Consider the following 21,744-nt stretch of genomic DNA (forward strand, 5'->3'; position numbering starts at 1 on the left):
AAATCCAAATTGCTGCTCTCTTTGTAGGCAAGCAAGGCTTTGTTGCAACTGCAATTCTTACTTCTTCTTGAAATGTAGGGACGACAGTACATTCCATCACATCCATCTAGTGTACACAGGTAGGTCCATTGTGGCGGGCAGGCGAGCGGGCGGGCTGCTTTATTGGCTGTTTGCTGTTCCCCTACTCCACTCCACTATTTGACTGTTGTGCTGCATCAATCAATCAATCAATCAATCAATCAATCAATCAATCAATCAATCAGTGGCTGGCTCAGGTGCAGCTCTTTAACTTACCTAAAAGGGAGGGCGGAGAGAAGACAAGGAAGGTGAATGAGGTGTTCCAATGTGAAATGCCGGAAACACAGAAACACAGACGACACACAACAAGAGGTGGCAATCTATTCATTAATTGCATTTAATCAATGATCTCATTATCACTCATGCATTGTCCAACAGGTGTTGAAATAATGGGATTAAAAGGGGAGATCCCTTCAGAAAGACAGAAACAATAGCAAAGACAAAAAACACTTTTGGAATCTGCTTTTAGTCAACACATAAGGAAAGGGTGCACCGGTCCTGGAAATACTGCAATACCAGGTCAATGCGTGGAGTGGACAGAGCAAGCTCTATTTCCATCTCCCTGTTCTAAAAATCCATTTAATATATGGTCCCCAGATAGGGGACGTATCAGATATTAAACTGATAAGAACAGATACTACACTTGATCTTAGCCAAAAGGCCGAGAAGCGATAACCCGAACGGGCCGCGCGTTGCCCGAGCCTGCCCGATACTGCTGTTCAGACCTTGCAGCGATTCAGCCTACTTCTAGGCAATTCCATGGGGCCCTGCAGGCTCACACACTCACAGCTACACGGGAGGTGAATAAAGGCCGGAGAGGAAGCCAGACAGGATTTGCTTCTTTTGCTTGCACCACAATGCAGTGCTGAAAGAGGAGGAATCTACATAAAAACGCCTTCCTGGCAACGCCCAAATGCCCTGCTGCCATGCAGATAAACACTGGCAGCGGCAGCAAGTGCATGCCCACAGCCACCCCTTGTTCCTTCACACCTTGTATCAGCTGTAATCCAGTCCAGTCCAGTGCTGCCTGCTGAGCAGCACTGACCAACACTGCCTGGGCCCAGGCTTTTATCTCTGAGGCCCCATTATGATGTCAGAAAGCTGGCTCTGGAATCCTGAGGGCTCCACTATGACACGTGCAAAGTTCCGTCTGAACTTTATATAAGACGGTGAGGCTCAGTCAGTCACTCAGTGTTGCCTGAGAGGGCAACACTGCAACAGCCGGCCGCCAGGCTGTCTTTTTTTTGCACAGCTAGTTGCCTCCAGGAGGCCACAAGAGGGAGACAAGGGACTGCAAAATGGAAAATAGGCATCCACCAACTTTACAGACAACTTCTCCTTGCTCCTACAACCTCCATCCTTGCACAGTTTGTTATTCTTCTAGGTAACATAGTAACAAATCCAAATTGCTGCTCTCTTTGTAGGCAAGCAAGGCTTTGTTGCAACTGCAATTCTTACTTCTTCTTGAAATGTAGGGACGACAGTACATTCCATCACATCCATCTAGTGTACACAGGTAGGTCCATTGTGGCGGGCAGGCGAGCGGGCGGGCTGCTTTATTGGCTGTTTGCTGTTCCCCTACTCCACTCCACTATTTGACTGTTGTGCTGCATCAATCAATCAATCAATCAATCAATCAATCAATCAATCAATCAATCAATCAGTGGCTGGCTCAGGTGCAGCTCTTTAACTTACCTAAAAGGGAGGGCGGAGAGAAGACAAGGAAGGTGAATGAGGTGTTCCAATGTGAAATGCCGGAAACACAGAAACACAGACGACACACAACAAGAGGTGGCAATCTATTCATTAATTGCATTTAATCAATGAGCTACAAGAGGTGGCAATCTATTCATTAATTGCATTTAATCAATGAGCTCATTATCACTCATGCATTGTCCAACAGGTGTTGAAATAATGGGATTAAAAGGGGAGATCCCTTCAGAAAGACAGAAACAATAGCAAAGACAAAAAACACTTTTGGAATCTGCTTTTAGTCAACACATAAGGAAAGGGTGCACCGGTCCTGGAAATACTGCAATACCAGGTCAATGCGTGGAGTGGACAGAGCAAGCTCTATTTCCATCTCCCTGCATCTCCCTGTTCTAAAAATCCATTTAATATATGGTCCCCAGATAGGGGACGTATCAGATATTAAACTGATAAGAACAGATACTACACTTGATCTTAGCCAAAAGGCCGAGAAGCGATAACCCGAACGGGCCGCGCGTTGCCCGAGCCTGCCCGATACTGCTGTTCAGCCCTTGCAGCGATTCAGCCTACTTCTAGGCAATTCCATGGGGCCCTGCAGGCTCACACACTCACAGCTACACGGGAGGTGAATAAAGGCCGGAGAGGAAGCCAGACAGGATTTGCTTCTTTTGCTTGCACCACAATGCAGTGCTGAAAGAGGAGGAATCTACATAAAAACGCCTTCCTGGCAACGCCCAAATGCCCTGCTGCCATGCAGATAAACACTGGCAGCGGCAGCAAGTGCATGCCCACAGCCACCCCTTGTTCCTTCACACCTTGTATCAGCTGTAATCCAGTCCAGTCCAGTGCTGCCTGCTGAGCAGCACTGACCAACACTGCCTGGGCCCAGGCTTTTATCTCTGAGGCCCCATTATGATGTCAGAAAGCTGGCTCTGGAATCCTGAGGGCTCCACTATGACACGTGCAAAGTTCCGTCTGAACTTTATATAAGACGGTGAGGCTCAGTCAGTCACTCAGTGTTGCCTGAGAGGGCAACACTGCAACAGCCGGCCGCCAGGCTGTCTTTTTTTTGCACAGCTAGTTGCCTCCAGGAGGCCACAAGAGGGAGACAAGGGACTGCAAAATGGAAAATAGGCATCCACCAACTTTACAGACAACTTCTCCTTGCTCCTACAACCTCCATCCTTGCACAGTTTGTTATTCTTCTAGGTAACATAGTAACAAATCCAAATTGCTGCTCTCTTTGTAGGCAAGCAAGGCTTTGTTGCAACTGCAATTCTTACTTCTTCTTGAAATGTAGGGACGACAGTACATTCCATCACATCCATCTAGTGTACACAGGTAGGTCCATTGTGGCGGGCAGGCGAGCGGGCGGGCTGCTTTATTGGCTGTTTGCTGTTCCCCTACTCCACTCCACTATTTGACTGTTGTGCTGCATCAATCAATCAATCAATCAATCAATCAATCAATCAATCAGTGGCTGGCTCAGGTGCAGCTCTTTAACTTACCTAAAAGGGAGGGCGGAGAGAAGACAAGGAAGGTGAATGAGGTGTTCCAATGTGAAATGCCGGAAACACAGAAACACAGACGACACACAACAAGAGGTGGCAATCTATTCATTAATTGCATTTAATCAATGAGCTCATTATCACTCATGCATTGTCCAACAGGTGTTGAAATAATGGGATTAAAAGGGGAGATCCCTTCAGAAAGACAGAAACAATAGCAAAGACAAAAAACACTTTTGGAATCTGCTTTTAGTCAACACATAAGGAAAGGGTGCACCGGTCCTGGAAATACTGCAATACCAGGTCAATGCGTGGAGTGGACAGAGCAAGCTCTATTTCCATCTCCCTGTTCTAAAAATCCATTTAATATATGGTCCCCAGATAGGGGACGTATCAGATATTAAACTGATAAGAACAGATACTACACTTGATCTTAGCCAAAAGGCCGAGAAGCGATAACCCGAACGGGCCGCGCGTTGCCCGAGCCTGCCCGATACTGCTGTTCAGCCCTTGCAGCGATTCAGCCTACTTCTAGGCAATTCCATGGGGCCCTGCAGGCTCACACACTCACAGCTACACGGGAGGTGAATAAAGGCCGGAGAGGAAGCCAGACAGGATTTGCTTCTTTTGCTTGCACCACAATGCAGTGCTGAAAGAGGAGGAATCTACATAAAAACGCCTTCCTGGCAACGCCCAAATGCCCTGCTGCCATGCAGATAAACACTGGCAGCGGCAGCAAGTGCATGCCCACAGCCACCCCTTGTTCCTTCACACCTTGTATCAGCTGTAATCCAGTCCAGTCCAGTGCTGCCTGCTGAGCAGCACTGACCAACACTGCCTGGGCCCAGGCTTTTATCTCTGAGGCCCCATTATGATGTCAGAAAGCTGGCTCTGGAATCCTGAGGGCTCCACTATGACACGTGCAAAGTTCCGTCTGAACTTTATATAAGACGGTGAGGCTCAGTCAGTCACTCAGTGTTGCCTGAGAGGGCAACACTGCAACAGCCGGCCGCCAGGCTGTCTTTTTTTTGCACAGCTAGTTGCCTCCAGGAGGCCACAAGAGGGAGACAAGGGACTGCAAAATGGAAAATAGGCATCCACCAACTTTACAGACAACTTCTCCTTGCTCCTACAACCTCCATCCTTGCACAGTTTGTTATTCTTCTAGGTAACATAGTAACAAATCCAAATTGCTGCTCTCTTTGTAGGCAAGCAAGGCTTTGTTGCAACTGCAATTCTTACTTCTTCTTGAAATGTAGGGACGACAGTACATTCCATCACATCCATCTAGTGTACACAGGTAGGTCCATTGTGGCGGGCAGGCGAGCGGGCGGGCTGCTTTATTGGCTGTTTGCTGTTCCCCTACTCCACTCCACTATTTGACTGTTGTGCTGCAATCAATCAATCAATCAATCAATCAATCAATCAATCAATCAATCAATCAATCAATCAGTGGCTGGCTCAGGTGCAGCTCTTTAACTTACCTAAAAGGGAGGGCGGAGAGAAGACAAGGAAGGTGAATGAGGTGTTCCAATGTGAAATGCCGGAAACACAGAAACACAGACGACACACAACAAGAGGTGGCAATCTATTCATTAATTGCATTTAATCAATGAGCTCATTATCACTCATGCATTGTCCAACAGGTGTTGAAATAATGGGATTAAAAGGGGAGATCCCTTCAGAAAGACAGAAACAATAGCAAAGACAAAAAACACTTTTGGAATCTGCTTTTAGTCAACACATAAGGAAAGGGTGCACCGGTCCTGGAAATACTGCAATACCAGGTCAATGCGTGGAGTGGACAGAGCAAGCTCTATTTCCATCTCCCTGTTCTAAAAATCCATTTAATATATGGTCCCCAGATAGGGGACGTATCAGATATTAAACTGATAAGAACAGATACTACACTTGATCTTAGCCAAAAGGCCGAGAAGCGATAACCCGAACGGGCCGCGCGTTGCCCGATACTGCTGTTCAGCCCTTGCAGCGATTCAGCCTACTTCTAGGTAATTCCATGGGGCCCTGCAGGCTCACACACTCACAGCTACACGGGAGGTGAATAAAGGCCGGAGAGGAAGCCAGACAGGATTTGCTTCTTTTGCTTGCACCACAATGCAGTGCTGAAAGAGGAGGAATCTACATAAAAACGCCTTCCTGGCAACGCCCAAATGCCCTGCTGCCATGCAGATAAACACTGGCAGCGGCAGCAAGTGCATGCCCACAGCCACCCCTTGTTCCTTCACACCTTGTATCAGCTGTAATCCAGTCCAGTCCAGTGCTGCCTGCTGAGCAGCACTGACCAACACTGCCTGGGCCCAGGCTTTTATCTCTGAGGCCCCATTATGATGTCAGAAAGCTGGCTCTGGAATCCTGAGGGCTCCACTATGACACGTGCAAAGTTCCGTCTGAACTTTATATAAGACGGTGAGGCTCAGTCAGTCACTCAGTGTTGCCTGAGAGGGCAACACTGCAACAGCCGGCCGCCAGGCTGTCTTTTTTTTGCACAGCTAGTTGCCTCCAGGAGGCCACAAGAGGGAGACAAGGGACTGCAAAATGGAAAATAGGCATCCACCAACTTTACAGACAACTTCTCCTTGCTCCTACAACCTCCATCCTTGCACAGTTTGTTATTCTTCTAGGTAACATAGTAACAAATCCAAATTGCTGCTCTCTTTGTAGGCAAGCAAGGCTTTGTTGCAACTGCAATTCTTACTTCTTCTTGAAATGTAGGGACGACAGTACATTCCATCACATCCATCTAGTGTACACAGGTAGGTCCATTGTGGCGGGCAGGCGAGCGGGCGGGCTGCTTTATTGGCTGTTTGCTGTTCCCCTACTCCACTCCACTATTTGACTGTTGTGCTGCATCAATCAATCAATCAATCAATCAATCAATCAATCAATCAATCAATCAATCAATCAATCAGTGGCTGGCTCAGGTGCAGCTCTTTAACTTACCTAAAAGGGAGGGCGGAGAGAAGACAAGGAAGGTGAATGAGGTGTTCCAATGTGAAATGCCGGAAACACAGAAACACAGACGACACACAACAAGAGGTGGCAATCTATTCATTAATTGCATTTAATCAATGAGCTCATTATCACTCATGCATTGTCCAACAGGTGTTGAAATAATGGGATTAAAAGGGGAGATCCCTTCAGAAAGACAGAAACAATAGCAAAGACAAAAAACACTTTTGGAATCTGCTTTTAGTCAACACATAAGGAAAGGGTGCACCGGTCCTGGAAATACTGCAATACCAGGTCAATGCGTGGAGTGGACAGAGCAAGCTCTATTTCCATCTCCCTGTTCTAAAAATCCATTTAATATATGGTCCCCAGATAGGGGACGTATCAGATATTAAACTGATAAGAACAGATACTACACTTGATCTTAGCCAAAAGGCCGAGAAGCGATAACCCGAACGGGCCGCGCGTTGCCCGATACTGCTGTTCAGCCCTTGCAGCGATTCAGCCTACTTCTAGGCAATTCCATGGGGCCCTGCAGGCTCACACACTCACAGCTACACGGGAGGTGAATAAAGGCCGGAGAGGAAGCCAGACAGGATTTGCTTCTTTTGCTTGCACCACAATGCAGTGCTGAAAGAGGAGGAATCTACATAAAAACGCCTTCCTGGCAACGCCCAAATGCCCTGCTGCCATGCAGATAAACACTGGCAGCGGCAGCAAGTGCATGCCCACAGCCACCCCTTGTTCCTTCACACCTTGTATCAGCTGTAATCCAGTCCAGTCCAGTGCTGCCTGCTGAGCAGCACTGACCAACACTGCCTGGGCCCAGGCTTTTATCTCTGAGGCCCCATTATGATGTCAGAAAGCTGGCTCTGGAATCCTGAGGGCTCCACTATGACACGTGCAAAGTTCCGTCTGAACTTTATATAAGACGGTGAGGCTCAGTCAGTCACTCAGTGTTGCCTGAGAGGGCAACACTGCAACAGCCGGCCGCCAGGCTGTCTTTTTTTTGCACAGCTAGTTGCCTCCAGGAGGCCACAAGAGGGAGACAAGGGACTGCAAAATGGAAAATAGGCATCCACCAACTTTACAGACAACTTCTCCTTGCTCCTACAACCTCCATCCTTGCACAGTTTGTTATTCTTCTAGGTAACATAGTAACAAATCCAAATTGCTGCTCTCTTTGTAGGCAAGCAAGGCTTTGTTGCAACTGCAATTCTTACTTCTTCTTGAAATGTAGGGACGACAGTACATTCCATCACATCCATCTAGTGTACACAGGTAGGTCCATTGTGGCGGGCAGGCGAGCGGGCGGGCTGCTTTATTGGCTGTTTGCTGTTCCCCTACTCCACTCCACTATTTGACTGTTGTGCTGCATCAATCAATCAATCAATCAATCAATCAATCAATCAATCAATCAATCAATCAATCAATCAATCAGTGGCTGGCTCAGGTGCAGCTCTTTAACTTACCTAAAAGGGAGGGCGGAGAGAAGACAAGGAAGGTGAATGAGGTGTTCCAATGTGAAATGCCGGAAACACAGAAACACAGACGACACACAACAAGAGGTGGCAATCTATTCATTAATTGCATTTAATCAATGAGCTCATTATCACTCATGCATTGTCCAACAGGTGTTGAAATAATGGGATTAAAAGGGGAGATCCCTTCAGAAAGACAGAAACAATAGCAAAGACAAAAAACACTTTTGGAATCTGCTTTTAGTCAACACATAAGGAAAGGGTGCACCGGTCCTGGAAATACTGCAATACCAGGTCAATGCGTGGAGTGGACAGAGCAAGCTCTATTTCCATCTCCCTGTTCTAAAAATCCATTTAATATATGGTCCCCAGATAGGGGACGTATCAGATATTAAACTGATAAGAACAGATACTACACTTGATACTACACTTGATCTTAGCCAAAAGGCCGAGAAGCGATAACCCGAACGGGCCGCGCGTTGCCCGAGCCTGCCCGATACTGCTGTTCAGCCCTTGCAGCGATTCAGCCTACTTCTAGGCAATTCCATGGGGCCCTGCAGGCTCACACACTCACAGCTACACGGGAGGTGAATAAAGGCCGGAGAGGAAGCCAGACAGGATTTGCTTCTTTTGCTTGCACCACAATGCAGTGCTGAAAGAGGAGGAATCTACATAAAAACGCCTTCCTGGCAACGCCCAAATGCCCTGCTGCCATGCAGATAAACACTGGCAGCGGCAGCAAGTGCATGCCCACAGCCACCCCTTGTTCCTTCACACCTTGTATCAGCTGTAATCCAGTCCAGTCCAGTGCTGCCTGCTGAGCAGCACTGACCAACACTGCCTGGGCCCAGGCTTTTATCTCTGAGGCCCCATTATGATGTCAGAAAGCTGGCTCTGGAATCCTGAGGGCTCCACTATGACACGTGCAAAGTTCCGTCTGAACTTTATATAAGACGGTGAGGCTCAGTCAGTCACTCAGTGTTGCCTGAGAGGGCAACACTGCAACAGCCGGCCGCCAGGCTGTCTTTTTTTTGCACAGCTAGTTGCCTCCAGGAGGCCACAAGAGGGAGACAAGGGACTGCAAAATGGAAAATAGGCATCCACCAACTTTACAGACAACTTCTCCTTGCTCCTACAACCTCCATCCTTGCACAGTTTGTTATTCTTCTAGGTAACATAGTAACAAATCCAAATTGCTGCTCTCTTTGTAGGCAAGCAAGGCTTTGTTGCAACTGCAATTCTTACTTCTTCTTGAAATGTAGGGACGACAGTACATTCCATCACATCCATCTAGTGTACACAGGTAGGTCCATTGTGGCGGGCAGGCGAGCGGGCGGGCTGCTTTATTGGCTGTTTGCTGTTCCCCTACTCCACTCCACTATTTGACTGTTGTGCTGCATCAATCAATCAATCAATCAATCAATCAATCAATCAATCAATCAATCAATCAGTGGCTGGCTCAGGTGCAGCTCTTTAACTTACCTAAAAGGGAGGGCGGAGAGAAGACAAGGAAGGTGAATGAGGTGTTCCAATGTGAAATGCCGGAAACACAGAAACACAGACGACACACAACAAGAGGTGGCAATCTATTCATTAATTGCATTTAATCAATGAGCTCATTATCACTCATGCATTGTCCAACAGGTGTTGAAATAATGGGATTAAAAGGGGAGATCCCTTCAGAAAGACAGAAACAATAGCAAAGACAAAAAACACTTTTGGAATCTGCTTTTAGTCAACACATAAGGAAAGGGTGCACCGGTCCTGGAAATACTGCAATACCAGGTCAATGCGTGGAGTGGACAGAGCAAGCTCTATTTCCATCTCCCTGTTCTAAAAATCCATTTAATATATGGTCCCCAGATAGGGGACGTATCAGATATTAAACTGATAAGAACAGATACTACACTTGATCTTAGCCAAAAGGCCGAGAAGCGATAACCCGAACGGGCCGCGCGTTGCCCGAGCCTGCCCGATACTGCTGTTCAGCCCTTGCAGCGATTCAGCCTACTTCTAGGCAATTCCATGGGGCCCTGCAGGCTCACACACTCACAGCTACACGGGAGGTGAATAAAGGCCGGAGAGGAAGCCAGACAGGATTTGCTTCTTTTGCTTGCACCACAATGCAGTGCTGAAAGAGGAGGAATCTACATAAAAACGCCTTCCTGGCAACGCCCAAATGCCCTGCTGCCATGCAGATAAACACTGGCAGCGGCAGCAAGTGCATGCCCACAGCCACCCCTTGTTCCTTCACACCTTGTATCAGCTGTAATCCAGTCCAGTCCAGTGCTGCCTGCTGAGCAGCACTGACCAACACTGCCTGGGCCCAGGCTTTTATCTCTGAGGCCCCATTATGATGTCAGAAAGCTGGCTCTGGAATCCTGAGGGCTCCACTATGACACGTGCAAAGTTCCGTCTGAACTTTATATAAGACGGTGAGGCTCAGTCAGTCACTCAGTGTTGCCTGAGAGGGCAACACTGCAACAGCCGGCCGCCAGGCTGTCTTTTTTTTGCACAGCTAGTTGCCTCCAGGAGGCCACAAGAGGGAGACAAGGGACTGCAAAATGGAAAATAGGCATCCACCAACTTTACAGACAACTTCTCCTTGCTCCTACAACCTCCATCCTTGCACAGTTTGTTATTCTTCTAGGTAACATAGTAACAAATCCAAATTGCTGCTCTCTTTGTAGGCAAGCAAGGCTTTGTTGCAACTGCAATTCTTACTTCTTCTTGAAATGTAGGGACGACAGTACATTCCATCACATCCATCTAGTGTACACAGGTAGGTCCATTGTGGCGGGCAGGCGAGCGGGCGGGCTGCTTTATTGGCTGTTTGCTGTTCCCCTACTCCACTCCACTATTTGACTGTTGTGCTGCATCAATCAATCAATCAATCAATCAATCAATCAATCAATCAATCAATCAATCAGTGGCTGGCTCAGGTGCAGCTCTTTAACTTACCTAAAAGGGAGGGCGGAGAGAAGACAAGGAAGGTGAATGAGGTGTTCCAATGTGAAATGCCGGAAACACAGAAACACAGACGACACACAACAAGAGGTGGCAATCTATTCATTAATTGCATTTAATCAATGAGCTCATTATCACTCATGCATTGTCCAACAGGTGTTGAAATAATGGGATTAAAAGGGGAGATCCCTTCAGAAAGACAGAAACAATAGCAAAGACAAAAAACACTTTTGGAATCTGCTTTTAGTCAACACATAAGGAAAGGGTGCACCGGTCCTGGAAATACTGCAATACCAGGTCAATGCGTGGAGTGGACAGAGCAAGCTCTATTTCCATCTCCCTGTTCTAAAAATCCATTTAATATATGGTCCCCAGATAGGGGACGTATCAGATATTAAACTGATAAGAACAGATACTACACTTGATCTTAGCCAAAAGGCCGAGAAGCGATAACCCGAACGGGCCGCGCGTTGCCCGAGCCTGCCCGATACTGCTGTTCAGCCCTTGCAGCGATTCAGCCTACTTCTAGGCAATTCCATGGGGCCCTGCAGGCTCACACACTCACAGCTACACGGGAGGTGAATAAAGGCCGGAGAGGAAGCCAGACAGGATTTGCTTCTTTTGCTTGCACCACAATGCAGTGCTGAAAGAGGAGGAATCTACATAAAAACGCCTTCCTGGCAACGCCCAAATGCCCTGCTGCCATGCAGATAAACACTGGCAGCGGCAGCAAGTGCATGCCCACAGCCACCCCTTGTTCCTTCACACCTTGTATCAGCTGTAATCCAGTCCAGTCCAGTGCTGCCTGCTGAGCAGCACTGACCAACACTGCCTGGGCCCAGGCTTTTATCTCTGAGGCCCCATTATGATGTCAGAAAGCTGGCTCTGGAATCCTGAGGGCTCCACTATGACACGTGCAAAGTTCCGTCTGAACTTTATATAAGACGGTGAGGCTCAGTCAGTCACTCAGTGTTGCCTGAGAGGGCAACACTGCAACAGCCGGCCGCCAGGCTGTCTTTTTTTTGCACAGCTAGTTGCCTCCAGGAGGCCACAAGAGGGAGACAAGGGACTGCAAAATGGAAAATAGGCATCCACCAACTTTACAGACAACTTCTCCTTGCTCCTACAACCTCCATCCTTGCACAGTTTGTTATTCTTCTAGGTAACATAGTAACAAATCCAAATTGCTGCTCTCTTTGTAGGCAAGCAAGGCTTTGTTGCAACTGCAATTCTTACTTCTTCTTGAAATGTAGGGACGACAGTACATTCCATCACATCCATCTAGTGTACACAGGTAGGTCCATTGTGGCGGGCAGGCGAGCGGGCGGGCTGCTTTATTGGCTGTTTGCTGTTCCCCTACTCCACTCCACTATTTGACTGTTGTGCTGCATCAATCAATCAATCAATCAATCAATCAATCAATCAATCAATCAATCAATCAGTGGCTGGCTCAGGTGCAGCTCTTTAACTTACCTAAAAGGGAGGGCGGAGAGAAGACAAGGAAGGTGAATGAGGTGTTCCAATGTGAAATGCCGGAAACACAGAAACACAGACGACACACAACAAGAGGTGGCAATCTATTCATTAATTGCATTTAATCAATGAGCTCATTATCACTCATGCATTGTCCAACAGGTGTTGAAATAATGGGATTAAAAGGGGAGATCCCTTCAGAAAGACAGAAACAATAGCAAAGACAAAAAACACTTTTGGAATCTGCTTTTAGTCAACACATAAGGAAAGGGTGCACCGGTCCTGGAAATACTGCAATACCAGGTCAATGCGTGGAGTGGACAGAGCAAGCTCTATTTCCATCTCCCTGTTCTAAAAATCCATTTAATATATGGTCCCCAGATAGGGGACGTATCAGATATTAAACTGATAAGAACAGATACTACACTTGATCTTAGCCAAAAGGCCGAGAAGCGATAACCCGAACGGGCCGCGCGTTGCCCGAGCCTGCCCGATACTGCTGTTCAGCCCTTGCAGCGATTCAGCCTACTTCTAGGCAATTCCATGGGGCCCTGCAGGCTCACACACTCACAGCTACACGGGAGGTGAATAAAGGCCGGAGAGGAAGCCAGACAGGATTTGTTTCTTTTGCTTGCACCACAATGCAGTGCTGAAAGAGGAGGAATCTACATAAAAACGCCTTCCTGGCAACGCCCAAATGCCCTGCTGCCATGCAGATAAACACTGGCAGCGGCAGCAAGTGCATGCCCACAGCCACCCCTTGTTCCTTCACACCTTGTATCAGCTGTAATCCAGTCCAGTCCAGTGCTGCCTGCTGAGCAGCACTGACCAACACTGCCTGGGCCCAGGCTTTTATCTCTGAGGCCCCATTATGATGTCAGAAAGCTGGCTCTGGAATCCTGAGGGCTCCACTATGACACGTGCAAAGTTCCGTCTGAACTTTATATAAGACGGTGAGGCTCAGTCAGTCACTCAGTGTTGCCTGAGAGGGCAACACTGCAACAGCCGGCCGCCAGGCTGTCTTTTTTTTGCACAGCTAGTTGCCTCCAGGAGGCCACAAGAGGGAGACAAGGGACTGCAAAATGGAAAATAGGCATCCACCAACTTTACAGACAACTTCTCCTTGCTCCTACAACCTCCATCCTTGCACAGTTTGTTATTCTTCTAGGTAACATAGTAACAAATCCAAATTGCTGCTCTCTTTGTAGGCAAGCAAGGCTTTGTTGCAACTGCAATTCTTACTTCTTCTTGAAATGTAGGGACGACAGTACATTCCATCACATCCATCTAGTGTACACAGGTAGGTCCATTGTGGCGGGCAGGCGAGCGGGCGGGCTGCTTTATTGGCTGTTTGCTGTTCCCCTACTCCACTCCACTATTTGACTGTTGTGCTGCATCAATCAATCAATCAATCAATCAATCAATCAATCAATCAGTGGCTGGCTCAGGTGCAGCTCTTTAACTTACCTAAAAGGGAGGGCGGAGAGAAGACAAGGAAGGTGAATGAGGTGTTCCAATGTGAAATGCCGGAAACACAGAAACACAGACGACACACAACAAGAGGTGGCAATCTATTCATTAATTGCATTTAATCAATGAGCTCATTATCACTCATGCATTTTCCAACAGGTGTTGAAATAATGGGATTAAAAGGGGAGATCCCTTCAGAAAGACAGAAACAATAGCAAAGACAAAAAACACTTTTGGAATCTGCTTTTAGTCAACACATAAGGAAAGGGTGCACCGGTCCTGGAAATACTGCAATACCAGGTCAATGCGTGGAGTGGACAGAGCAAGCTCTATTTCCATCTCCCTGTTCTAAAAATCCATTTAATATATGGTCCCCAGATAGGGGACGTATCAGATATTAAACTGATAAGAACAGATACTACACTTGATCTTAGCCAAAAGGCCGAGAAGCGATAACCCGAACGGGCCGCGCGTTGCCCGAGCCTGCCCGATACTGCTGTTCAGCCCTTGCAGCGATTCAGCCTACTTCTAGGCAATTCCATGGGGCCCTGCAGGCTCACACACTCACAGCTACACGGGAGGTGAATAAAGGCCGGAGAGGAAGCCAGACAGGATTTGCTTCTTTTGCTTGCACCACAATGCAGTGCTGAAAGAGGAGGAATCTACATAAAAACGCCTTCCTGGCAACGCCCAAATGCCCTGCTGCCATGCAGATAAACACTGGCAGCGGCAGCAAGTGCATGCCCACAGCCACCCCTTGTTCCTTCACACCTTGTATCAGCTGTAATCCAGTCCAGTCCAGTGCTGCCTGCTGAGCAGCACTGACCAACACTGCCTGGGCCCAGGCTTTTATCTCTGAGGCCCCATTATGATGTCAGAAAGCTGGCTCTGGAATCCTGAGGGCTCCACTATGACACGTGCAAAGTTCCGTCTGAACTTTATATAAGACGGTGAGGCTCAGTCAGTCACTCAGTGTTGCCTGAGAGGGCAACACTGCAACAGCCGGCCGCCAGGCTGTCTTTTTTTTGCACAGCTAGTTGCCTCCAGGAAGCCACAAGAGGGAGACAAGGGACTGCAAAATGGAAAATAGGCATCCACCAACTTTACAGACAACTTCTCCTTGCTCCTACAACCTCCATCCTTGCACAGTTTGTTATTCTTCTAGGTAACATAGTAACAAATCCAAATTACTGCTCTCTTTGTAGGCAAGCAAGGCTTTGTTGCAACTGCAATTCTTACTTCTTCTAGAAATGTAGGGACGACAGTACATTCCATCACATCCATCTAGTGTACACAGGTAGGTCCATTGTGGCGGGCAGGCGAGCGGGCGGGCTGCTTTATTGGCTGTTTGCTGTTCCCCTACTCCACTCCACTATTTGACTGTTGTGCTGCATCAATCAATCAATCAATCAATCAATCAATCAATCAATCAATCAGTGGCTGGCTCAGGTGCAGCTCTTTAACTTACCTAAAAGGGAGGGCGGAGAGAAGACAAGGAAGGTGAATGAGGTGTTCCAATGTGAAATGCCGGAAACACAGAAACACAGACGACACACAACAAGAGGTGGCAATCTATTCATTAATTGCATTTAATCAATGAGCTCATTATCACTCATGCATTGTCCAACAGGTGTTGAAATAATGGGATTAAAAGGGGAGATCCCTTCAGAAAGACAGAAACAATAGCAAAGACAAAAAACACTTTTGGAATCTGCTTTTAGTCAACACATAAGGAAAGGGTGCACCGGTCCTGGAAATACTGCAATACCAGGTCAATGCGTGGAGTGGACAGAGCAAGCTCTATTTCCATCTCCCTGTTCTAAAAATCCATTTAATATATGGTCCCCAGATAGGGGACGTATCAGATATTAAACTGATAAGAACAGATACTACACTTGATCTTAGCCAAAAGGCCGAGAAGCGATAACCCGAACGGGCCGCGCGTTGCCCGAGCCTGCCCGATACTGCTGTTCAGCCCTTGCAGCGATTCAGCCTACTTCTAGGCAATTCCATGGGGCCCTGCAGGCTCACACACTCACAGCTACACGGGAGGTGAATAAAGGCCGGAGAGGAAGCCAGACAGGATTTGCTTCTTTTGCTTGCACCACAATGCAGTGCTGAAAGAGGAGGAATCTACATAAAAACGCCTTCCTGGCAACGCCCAAATGCCCTGCTGCCATGCAGATAAACACTGGCAGCGGCAGCAAGTGCATGCCCACAGCCACCCCTTGTTCCTTCACACCTTGTATCAGCTGTAATCCAGTCCAGTCCAGTGCTGCCTGCTGAGCAGCACTGACCAACACTGCCTGGGCCCAGGCTTTTATCTCTGAGGCCCCATTATGATGTCAGAAAGCTGGCTCTGGAATCCTGAGGGCTCCACTATGACACGTGCAAAGTTCCGTCTGAACTTTATATAAGACGGTGAGGCTCAGTCAGTCACTCAGTGTTGCCTGAGAGGGCAACACTGCAACAGCCGGCCGCCAGGCTGTCTTTTTTTTGCACAGCTAGTTGCCTCCAGGAGGCCACAAGAGGGAGACAAGGGACTGCAAAATGGAAAATAGGCATCCACCAACTTTACAGACAACTTCTCCTTGCTCCTACAACCTCCATCCTTGCACAGTTTGTTATTCTTCTAGGTAACATAGTAACAAATCCAAATTGCTGCTCTCTTTGTAGGCAAGCAAGGCTTTGTTGCAACTGCAATTCTTACTTCTTCTTGAAATGTAGGGACGACAGTACATTCCATCACATCCATCTAGTGTACACAGGTAGGTCCATTGTGGCGGGCAGGCGAGCGGGCGGGCTGCTTTATTGGCTGTTTGCTGTTCCCCTACTCCACTCCACTATTTGACTGTTGTGCTGCATCAATCAATCAATCAATCAATCAATCAATCAATCAATCAATCAATCAATCAATCAATCAATCAGTGGCTGGCTCAGGTGCAGCTCTTTAACTTACCTAAAAGGGAGGGCGGAGAGAAGACAAGGAAGGTGAATGAGGTGTTCCAATGTGAAATGCCGGAAACACAGAAACACAGACGACACACAACAAGAGGTGGCAATCTATTCATTAATTGCATTTAATCAATGAGCTCATTATCACTCATGCATTGTCCAACAGGTGTTGAAATAATGGGATTAAAAGGGGAGATCCCTTCAGAAAGACAGAAACAATAGCAAAGACAAAAAACACTTTTGGAATCTGCTTTTAGTCAACACATAAGGAAAGGGTGCACCGGTCCTGGAAATACTGCAATACCAGGTCAATGCGTGGAGTGGACAGAGCAAGCTCTATTTCCATCTCCCTGTTCTAAAAATCCATTTAATATATGGTCCCCAGATAGGGGACGTATCAGATATTAAACTGATAAGAACAGATACTACACTTGATCTTAGCCAAAAGGCCGAGAAGCGATAACCCGAACGGGCCGCGCGTTGCCCGAGCCTGCCCGATACTGCTGTTCAGCCCTTGCAGCGATTCAGCCTACTTCTAGGCAATTCCATGGGGCCCTGCAGGCTCACACACTCACAGCTACACGGGAGGTGAATAAAGGCCGGAGAGGAAGCCAGACAGGATTTGCTTCTTTTGCTTGCACCACAATGCAGTGCTGAAAGAGGAGGAATCTACATAAAAACGCCTTCCTGGCAACGCCCAAATGCCCTGCTGCCATGCAGATAAACACTGGCAGCGGCAGCAAGTGCATGCCCACAGCCACCCCTTGTTCCTTCACACCTTGTATCAGCTGTAATCCAGTCCAGTCCAGTGCTGCCTGCTGAGCAGCACTGACCAACACTGCCTGGGCCCAGGCTTTTATCTCTGAGGCCCCATTATGATGTCAGAAAGCTGGCTCTGGAATCCTGAGGGCTCCACTATGACACGTGCAAAGTTCCGTCTGAACTTTATATAAGACGGTGAGGCTCAGTCAGTCACTCAGTGTTGCCTGAGAGGGCAACACTGCAACAGCCGGCCGCCAGGCTGTCTTTTTTTTGCACAGCTAGTTGCCTCCAGGAGGCCACAAGAGGGAGACAAGGGACTGCAAAATGGAAAATAGGCATCCACCAACTTTACAGACAACTTCTCCTTGCTCCTACAACCTCCATCCTTGCACAGTTTGTTATTCTTCTAGGTAACATAGTAACAAATCCAAATTGCTGCTCTCTTTGTAGGCAAGCAAGGCTTTGTTGCAACTGCAATTCTTACTTCTTCTTGAAATGTAGGGACGACAGTACATTCCATCACATCCATCTAGTGTACACAGGTAGGTCCATTGTGGCGGGCAGGCGAGCGGGCGGGCTGCTTTATTGGCTGTTTGCTGTTCCCCTACTCCACTCCACTATTTGACTGTTGTGCTGCATCAATCAATCAATCAATCAATCAATCAATCAATCAATCAATCAATCAATCAATCAATCAGTGGCTGGCTCAGGTGCAGCTCTTTAACTTACCTAAAAGGGAGGGCGGAGAGAAGACAAGGAAGGTGAATGAGGTGTTCCAATGTGAAATGCCGGAAACACAGAAACACAGACGACACACAACAAGAGGTGGCAATCTATTCATTAATTGCATTTAATCAATGAGCTCATTATCACTCATGCATTGTCCAACAGGTGTTGAAATAATGGGATTAAAAGGGGAGATCCCTTCAGAAAGACAGAAACAATAGCAAAGACAAAAAACACTTTTGGAATCTGCTTTTAGTCAACACATAAGGAAAGGGTGCACCGGTCCTGGAAATACTGCAATACCAGGTCAATGCGTGGAGTGGACAGAGCAAGCTCTATTTCCATCTCCCTGTTCTAAAAATCCATTTAATATATGGTCCCCAGATAGGGGACGTATCAGATATTAAACTGATAAGAACAGATACTACACTTGATCTTAGCCAAAAGGCCGAGAAGCGATAACCCGAACGGGCCGCGCGTTGCCCGAGCCTGCCCGATACTGCTGTTCAGCCCTTGCAGCGATTCAGCCTACTTCTAGGCAATTCCATGGGGCCCTGCAGGCTCACACACTCACAGCTACACGGGAGGTGAATAAAGGCCGGAGAGGAAGCCAGACAGGATTTGCTTCTTTTGCTTGCACCACAATGCAGTGCTGAAAGAGGAGGAATCTACATAAAAACGCCTTCCTGGCAACGCCCAAATGCCCTGCTGCCATGCAGATAAACACTGGCAGCGGCAGCAAGTGCATGCCCACAGCCACCCCTTGTTCCTTCACACCTTGTATCAGCTGTAATCCAGTCCAGTCCAGTGCTGCCTGCTGAGCAGCACTGACCAACACTGCCTGGGCCCAGGCTTTTATCTCTGAGGCCCCATTATGATGTCAGAAAGCTGGCTCTGGAATCCTGAGGGCTCCACTATGACACGTGCAAAGTTCCGTCTGAACTTTATATAAGACGGTGAGGCTCAGTCAGTCACTCAGTGTTGCCTGAGAGGGCAACACTGCAACAGCCGGCCGCCAGGCTGTCTTTTTTTTGCACAGCTAGTTGCCTCCAGGAGGCCACAAGAGGGAGACAAGGGACTGCAAAATGGAAAATAGGCATCCACCAACTTTACAGACAACTTCTCCTTGCTCCTACAACCTCCATCCTTGCACAGTTTGTTATTCTTCTAGGTAACATAGTAACAAATCCAAATTGCTGCTCTCTTTGTAGGCAAGCAAGGCTTTGTTGCAACTGCAATTCTTACTTCTTCTTGAAATGTAGGGACGACAGTACATTCCATCACATCCATCTAGTGTACACAGGTAGGTCCATTGTGGCGGGCAGGCGAGCGGGCGGGCTGCTTTATTGGCTGTTTGCTGTTCCCCTACTCCACTCCACTATTTGACTGTTGTGCTGCATCAATCAATCAATCAATCAATCAATCAATCAATCAATCAATCAATCAATCAATCAATCAATCAGTGGCTGGCTCAGGTGCAGCTCTTTAACTTACCTAAAAGGGAGGGCGGAGAGAAGACAAGGAAGGTGAATGAGGTGTTCCAATGTGAAATGCCGGAAACACAGAAACACAGACGACACACAACAAGAGGTGGCAATCTATTCATTAATTGCATTTAATCAATGAGCTCATTATCACTCATGCATTGTCCAACAGGTGTTGAAATAATGGGATTAAAAGGGGAGATCCCTTCAGAAAGACAGAAACAATAGCAAAGACAAAAAACACTTTTGGAATCTGCTTTTAGTCAACACATAAGGAAAGGGTGCACCGGTCCTGGAAATACTGCAATACCAGGTCAATGCGTGGAGTGGACAGAGCAAGCTCTATTTCCATCTCCCTGTTCTAAAAATCCATTTAATATATGGTCCCCAGATAGGGGACGTATCAGATATTAAACTGATAAGAACAGATACTACACTTGATCTTAGCCAAAAGGCCGAGAAGCGATAACCCGAACGGGCCGCGCGTTGCCCGAGCCTGCCCGATACTGCTGTTCAGCCCTTGCAGCGATTCAGCCTACTTCTAGGCAATTCCATGGGGCCCTGCAGGCTCACACACTCACAGCTACACGGGAGGTGAATAAAGGCCGGAGAGGAAGCCAGACAGGATTTGCTTCTTTTGCTTGCACCACAATGCAGTGCTGAAAGAGGAGGAATCTACATAAAAACGCCTTCCTGGCAACGCCCAAATGCCCTGCTGCCATGCAGATAAACACTGGCAGCGGCAGCAAGTGCATGCCCACAGCCACCCCTTGTTCCTTCACACCTTGTATCAGCTGTAATCCAGTCCAGTCCAGTGCTGCCTGCTGAGCAGCACTGACCAACACTGCCTGGGCCCAGGCTTTTATCTCTGAGGCCCCATTATGATGTCAGAAAGCTGGCTCTGGAATCCTGAGGGCTCCACTATGACACGTGCAAAGTTCCGTCTGAACTTTATATAAGACGGTGAGGCTCAGTCAGTCACTCAGTGTTGCCTGAGAGGGCAACACTGCAACAGCCGGCCGCCAGGCTGTCTTTTTTTTGCACAGCTAGTAGCCTCCAGGAGGCCACAAGAGGGAGACAAGGGACTGCAAAATGGAAAATAGGCATCCACCAACTTTACAGACAACTTCTCCTTGCTCCTACAACCTCCATCCTTGCACAGTTTGTTATTCTTCTAGGTAACATAGTAACAAATCCAAATTGCTGCTCTCTTTGTAGGCAAGCAAGGCTTTGTTGCAACTGCAATTCTTACTTCTTCTTGAAATGTAGGGACGACAGTACATTCCATCACATCCATCTAGTGTACACAGGTAGGTCCATTGTGGCGGGCAGGCGAGCGGGCGGGCTGCTTTATTGGCTGTTTGCTGTTCCCCTACTCCACTCCACTATTTGACTGTTGTGCTGCATCAATCAATCAATCAATCAATCAATCAATCAATCAATCAATCAATCAATCAATCAATCAATCAATCAATCAGTGGCTGGCTCAGGTGCAGCTCTTTAACTTACCTAAAAGGGAGGGCGGAGAGAAGACAAGGAAGGTGAATGAGGTGTTCCAATGTGAAATGCCGGAAACACAGAAACACAGACGACACACAACAAGAGGTGGCAATCTATTCATTAATTGCATTTAATCAATGAGCTCATTATCACTCATGCATTGTCCAACAGGTGTTGAAATAATGGGATTAAAAGGGGAGATCCCTTCAGAAAGACAGAAACAATAGCAAAGACAAAAAACACTTTTGGAATCTGCTTTTAGTCAACACATAAGGAAAGGGTGCACCGGTCCTGGAAATACTGCAATACCAGGTCAATGCGTGGAGTGGACAGAGCAAGCTCTATTTCCATCTCCCTGTTCTAAAAATCCATTTAATATATGGTCCCCAGATAGGGGACGTATCAGATATTAAACTGATAAGAACAGATACTACACTTGATCTTAGCCAAAAGGCCGAGAAGCGATAACCCGAACGGGCCGCGCGTTGCCCGAGCCTGCCCGATACTGCTGTTCAGCCCTTGCAGCGATTCAGCCTACTTCTAGGCAATTCCATGGGGCCCTGCAGGCTCACACACTCACAGCTACACGGGAGGTGAATAAAGGCCGGAGAGGAAGCCAGACAGGATTTGCTTCTTTTGCTTGCACCACAATGCAGTGCT

General features: G+C 47.6%; 13 non-coding genes and 2 pseudogenes across 13 annotated transcripts; all 15 read right to left on the bottom strand.

Annotated features, from left to right (window-relative positions):
* Positions 1-560: 560 nt before the first annotated feature.
* LOC142687789 (U2 spliceosomal RNA) lies at positions 561-751 on the bottom strand. The gene has a single exon (XR_012856981.1). It is a non-coding gene; the product is annotated as a U2 spliceosomal RNA (small nuclear RNA).
* Positions 752-2,085: 1,334 nt separating this feature from the next.
* LOC142688046 (U2 spliceosomal RNA) lies at positions 2,086-2,286 on the bottom strand (annotated as a pseudogene).
* A 1,276-nt stretch (positions 2,287-3,562) lies between these two features.
* Positions 3,563-3,753, bottom strand: LOC142687790 (U2 spliceosomal RNA). Its single transcript, XR_012856982.1, has one exon. It is a non-coding gene; the product is annotated as a U2 spliceosomal RNA (small nuclear RNA).
* Positions 3,754-5,046: 1,293 nt separating this feature from the next.
* On the bottom strand, positions 5,047-5,237 carry LOC142687791 (U2 spliceosomal RNA). The gene has a single exon (XR_012856983.1). It is a non-coding gene; the product is annotated as a U2 spliceosomal RNA (small nuclear RNA).
* Positions 5,238-6,523: 1,286 nt separating this feature from the next.
* Positions 6,524-6,714, bottom strand: LOC142687792 (U2 spliceosomal RNA). The gene has a single exon (XR_012856984.1). It is a non-coding gene; the product is annotated as a U2 spliceosomal RNA (small nuclear RNA).
* Positions 6,715-8,004: 1,290 nt separating this feature from the next.
* LOC142688049 (U2 spliceosomal RNA) lies at positions 8,005-8,207 on the bottom strand (annotated as a pseudogene).
* Positions 8,208-9,495: 1,288 nt separating this feature from the next.
* LOC142687794 (U2 spliceosomal RNA) lies at positions 9,496-9,686 on the bottom strand. Its single transcript, XR_012856986.1, has one exon. It is a non-coding gene; the product is annotated as a U2 spliceosomal RNA (small nuclear RNA).
* A 1,288-nt stretch (positions 9,687-10,974) lies between these two features.
* Positions 10,975-11,165, bottom strand: LOC142687795 (U2 spliceosomal RNA). The gene has a single exon (XR_012856987.1). It is a non-coding gene; the product is annotated as a U2 spliceosomal RNA (small nuclear RNA).
* A 1,288-nt stretch (positions 11,166-12,453) lies between these two features.
* LOC142687796 (U2 spliceosomal RNA) lies at positions 12,454-12,644 on the bottom strand. The gene has a single exon (XR_012856988.1). It is a non-coding gene; the product is annotated as a U2 spliceosomal RNA (small nuclear RNA).
* Positions 12,645-13,920: 1,276 nt separating this feature from the next.
* Positions 13,921-14,111, bottom strand: LOC142687797 (U2 spliceosomal RNA). The gene has a single exon (XR_012856989.1). It is a non-coding gene; the product is annotated as a U2 spliceosomal RNA (small nuclear RNA).
* A 1,280-nt stretch (positions 14,112-15,391) lies between these two features.
* On the bottom strand, positions 15,392-15,582 carry LOC142687799 (U2 spliceosomal RNA). The gene has a single exon (XR_012856990.1). It is a non-coding gene; the product is annotated as a U2 spliceosomal RNA (small nuclear RNA).
* A 1,300-nt stretch (positions 15,583-16,882) lies between these two features.
* LOC142687801 (U2 spliceosomal RNA) lies at positions 16,883-17,073 on the bottom strand. Its single transcript, XR_012856992.1, has one exon. It is a non-coding gene; the product is annotated as a U2 spliceosomal RNA (small nuclear RNA).
* Positions 17,074-18,369: 1,296 nt separating this feature from the next.
* Positions 18,370-18,560, bottom strand: LOC142687802 (U2 spliceosomal RNA). The gene has a single exon (XR_012856993.1). It is a non-coding gene; the product is annotated as a U2 spliceosomal RNA (small nuclear RNA).
* A 1,300-nt stretch (positions 18,561-19,860) lies between these two features.
* Positions 19,861-20,051, bottom strand: LOC142687803 (U2 spliceosomal RNA). Its single transcript, XR_012856994.1, has one exon. It is a non-coding gene; the product is annotated as a U2 spliceosomal RNA (small nuclear RNA).
* Positions 20,052-21,359: 1,308 nt separating this feature from the next.
* Positions 21,360-21,550, bottom strand: LOC142687804 (U2 spliceosomal RNA). The gene has a single exon (XR_012856995.1). It is a non-coding gene; the product is annotated as a U2 spliceosomal RNA (small nuclear RNA).
* Between the last annotated feature and the right edge of the window lie 194 nt (positions 21,551-21,744).

Source organism: Rhinoderma darwinii (assembly GCF_050947455.1).
Source record: "Rhinoderma darwinii isolate aRhiDar2 chromosome 5 unlocalized genomic scaffold, aRhiDar2.hap1 SUPER_5_unloc_24, whole genome shotgun sequence".
Lineage (NCBI taxonomy): Eukaryota > Metazoa > Chordata > Amphibia > Anura > Rhinodermatidae > Rhinoderma > Rhinoderma darwinii.